This window comes from Oncorhynchus gorbuscha, linkage group LG14 (genome assembly GCF_021184085.1).
Source record: "Oncorhynchus gorbuscha isolate QuinsamMale2020 ecotype Even-year linkage group LG14, OgorEven_v1.0, whole genome shotgun sequence".
NCBI classification, from domain to species: Eukaryota; Metazoa; Chordata; class Actinopteri; order Salmoniformes; family Salmonidae; genus Oncorhynchus; species Oncorhynchus gorbuscha.
The window spans coordinates 10,093,477-10,098,071 of record NC_060186.1 but is presented as its reverse complement, the minus strand read 5'-3'; positions in this window follow the sequence as shown (position 1 = coordinate 10,098,071).

Sequence of the window (4,595 nt, the reverse complement as noted above, 5' to 3'; positions counted from 1 at the left end):
GCTAAGACAACAACAACAACAACGGGTAAACAGCTAAGACAACAACAACAACAACAACAACGGGTAAATGGCAATAAATGGGCAGAGAGGGTCAGTTAGCTACACACAGGGCCTGAGTTCGAGGCTGGGGTCGACAGACAAACTAAATTAAGTACTGTGTTAATGAACAGTTCAGCAGGCATCAGCTGTGTAGCTGAGTGATCATAGGGTCCAATGAGCAGCAATAGAGAAAACAGGGAGCTGTACGGTAGTCGATTACTATGCTAGGCGAGCAGGAGACAGTGTTCAGGAAGCTAGCAGGCCGGGGCTAGCAGATGGATCTTCACCACATCCACGACGCAGAGGCTGGTTGAGATCCAGCCCAAATTGGCAAGAGAGGTATTGTAGTTGGTGTACTTTGTTTGCTAGCCGAGGCTAGCTCGAGGCTTACTGGTGCATGCTTCTGCACAAGGGTGTTAGCCACAATAGCCACTTGGTAGCAGCTAGCAAGCTGTGAAGATCCGGTGTAATGGTCCAGAGCTTGCGGCAGGAATCCTGTGAAGTAGTGAAAAAAATAAGCAGTCTGACATGCTCAGGGCTGATATCGCGCTGTGCAGACTGGCAGATATTATCCGAGCTACCCGGGCTAAAGCGGCTGGTGTCCATGCTAAAGGTAAAGACTGCTAGCAGTGGCTAACAATGGCTAAATAGCTAGTAGCTAATTAGCTGGCTAGCTTCTGATGGCTAGCTTCTGATGGAGGTTCAAGTTATAAGGTCTAAAAAATAGCAGATCCGTACCACATTGGGTGAGGATGGTTGCAGGAAGGTATATTTAATTCTAAAATGGAAAAAAGATATGGAAATATAATGAAATGTATACAAAACCCCTGAAAAATACAGAATATTTACATGGGTCAAAATCAAATACGTCTTACTGCTGCGCCATCTTGGGATAAAAAAAATAGCTGCCATAGAAAGGTTATTTATCATCCAATATGATTACGTAGTACCTGTCCCGACTGCATCAAGCTACCACTCAGATTTTTTTCTTAACAGGACTTTAAAAATCTGGCCGCAGTAAGATGTTTTTCAATTTATCAGAGGGTGTTGCAGCACCCTCAGCACCCCTTCTGCCCGTGACTATGCCTAAGCAACATTAACATAGAAAAACAGTTCTGTAGCAATGTGGTTTGTGCATTAGGCTATAGGACCAATACATTATCATCACTGCATATTGGCTATGCTTGAATTGCCATTCCAATGTTGTTCTTCTCAGACCATTTTGAAATTATATTTCAAAATTGTAGTTACATGATCACACTGGTAATAGATAATTGTTGTACTACTTGTGAGCATAATAATTGGCTTTTTATTTTATTTTACTGGATTGATAGTCTGTATCTGATGGGGCCTCTGAGGGGAGGGAGAGAGCAACAATGAGGTGACTCCGTCTCTCTGCTGACAAAAAGGGGACATTCTTCCAGCTGATGGCATGTTGTTACTCATGGTAGCCTAGTGGTTAGGTAGTTGAAAGGTTGCTTGTTCGAATCCCTGAGCAGACTGTGTGGAAAATATGTTGTTGTACCCTTGAGTCTCTCTCTAGTCATGGCTTTACAGGTTTCGAAATTTCACAGTATCAACTTTACTGTGTGCTTGGTGCTTCTCTATATAGCCTAAGGCTTGAGGAAACCATGCAGACACGGTGATCTGAGGTATCTGATTGGCCAGCGGTAGACCTATACGTGCTCTATGGGCCTGCTGGATATGCGGAGTTCTACCTTCAGACACATGAAATGGTTCAAAATGGGAACAAAACAAGAACAAATATGAATGCAAGGCTTTATCATTGTTTTTTTTTTACAGAAATGTTTGATGATCGACTAAGAAAGTTATTCTACATTTGAGGCTCAGTGCTACCAGACATCCTGGTAGGGACGGCTGACGTGTGTGAGACTATTTACTTGCCAACAGTAAAAACGGTTGTGGCAATGCTGAGGTGCATAGGCTTGTAAATGCTGTCAACAACCAAGGGATTAAAGGTGCCTTTCCAGACAATTGGTGCCAACCAAGGGGTAACAGTTACCACATTGGTGCGCCTGAAAAAACAAAAGATATGTTAAAAGCTTGTGAACGCCCAGAGATATTCAATGCATCATAAGCAACTCTTTCATAGTGACTACATTTCCTGTACTTCCAAATGCACCTTCTCCTACTGATACTATGTCTACTACTAACAATAATACATTCATAATAACTTACCCCTTTAACACACTGAACTGCTTATTCAGGAGTCTGAAAGGGCCATGCAAAAAATTACATTGTAAAATAGCGTACTGCTTTCAAAATGGCTGCAGTTGGTGAGTTTTGCAAAGAGGTGGTATCGGGTGAGATGATTATATTAGAGTAGACCAAAGAAGAGTCTCACCCCTGTGGGGACAGCATGTCCCGGGTCCTACAACTACAGTTATCCTGCCTGAAATAGACAGGGTCCTGCTGACACAACCTTCAGAGGGGGTTCAAAGATAATACTGTGTTAATACTGAATGATAGCATCATTAGAGGTTGTGGAGGGTTAGGGGTTCACAAATAAAGTAAGTTGTTTGTTTATTATGTCAGTAACACAAATTGTTTTACCCCCAAACTTCTAGAATTCTGACGTCCTTATTTTTCATCTCACGGTTGAAGATAAAAAGGAACATTTTAGGTGACTTAACTAGTATGTCAAATCAAACAGAAAAGAAGTACAAAATGTAATTATTTCCATATTTACAATGATAATGTAGTCAGAAAATGTGATCTAAAAATAGATCTTACTCCCTGGTCCTGACTCTCATTGTCATGAGCCCCCTGGGCTTTTTTAGAAGGCTACATTTCAGCAACCACCTATAAAATAAATGATGGCATAGTGTTTTTCTGATGGGTTAAGGGATGGGATTTCTATCAAGATTGGATTATATCATTGACAAAGGTACAAACAAATGAACACGAAACAAGTTGTGATCTTACCCAAATGATGAGTATGTTAAAACCAGGACTCTACATAGAAAGAGAATGTTTTTTTTTAACCTTTATTTTACAAGGCAAGTCAGTTAAAAACAAATTCTTATTTTCAATGACAGCCTAGGAACAGTGGGTTAACTGCCCGTTCAGCTCGGGGATTTGAACTTACAACCTTCCGGTTACTAGTCCAACACTCTAACCACTAGGCTACCCTGCTGTTGGTTGATTAACAACATGTACATTAGCTATGATATCAACAATGCCCAAAAACGTATGTGTAAAAAAAAGTGCTATGCAGAGAAGCATTTTGGTTAAATGCCATTATCAGCTCTGTGCAAACACAAGTGTTAACACACACACAGAAGAACAATGGTGTGTAATCAGAGTACATACACAACAAGTGGACATAATTCAACAATGTGAGCAGAGCTGATAATAGAGGTATATTATAATTCATTATCATGAATATCAAAACTGGACATCACAATATTCATAGATTGACATAATGAATGATAATATCATCACCGTGGAAAACATCAGTATGACAACATTCATACATTGTATTCTGATGTTTTGGTGTATTCAGAATGAGAACACTTGTATTCTGATGTTGTTCTAACACTATGATGAAGTTTCTCCAAAGATCAGATATTACTAATTTGACTTAATAAAACACGGAAAAAGCAACATACACCGAAAGTGTGATTCCAAGAACTGGCAGAGTGATGGAAGGACGGATATTTGTCAAATATCACAAAGTTTGTAATTCTATTCAATCAAACTTTGAGTGTTTGAAGTAATGCAGGACTGTATCCCAAAGCCAGTATAATCTGCGCCTTTTACTATTTTACCAGCAAGGATGTAGGCCTACCCAGTGCCAGTGGACCATGTAAATATGGGTGTGACCGATGCTCATGTGTAAGGTAAGAAAAGCACCATATATCTATAGAACAAACACACTATTGAACAGGTTAAGCATGTTGTTTTTATGTTGGAGGGTGTTGAATGGCAGGAATACCATAAACTGTTCCACTTTTTTTTGTTAAAGTGGCACTCCAGTCTCCTTTTCACCAGATCTGTCACCTGACTGACTTTAAAAAAAAGTACTTTGTTCTCTATTGCTTCTATATTGTTCCTCCAGCAAGGTTCGAGGCCGATGGCGTCGCTGGAGGAAGTCTTTAAACAACGTTGACTTAAAGGAATGAACCGGAGGGTAATACCACCCATATTTCAACATACATACTTCAGACTTATTCCACATTTTGTTGTGTTACAACCTGAATTCAAAATGATTTAAATAAATAAAAAATCTCACCTATCTACACACAATACACCATAATGACATAGTGAAAATATGTTTTTAGGCATTTAAAAAAATGAAATACAGAAATATCAAATTTACATAAGTATTCACACTCCTGAGTCAAACCTTTGTTGAAGCACCTTTGGCAGCGATTACAGCTGAGGCTTTCTGGGTACGTGTCTAACAGATTTCCACAACTGGATTGTCACACTTTTGCCCATGATTTTTTTTGGACTCGCCCCAAAATAACACATTGTATTTTTGCAGGATTACTTTAGTGCCTTGTTGCAAACAGGATGCGTGTTTTGGAAGA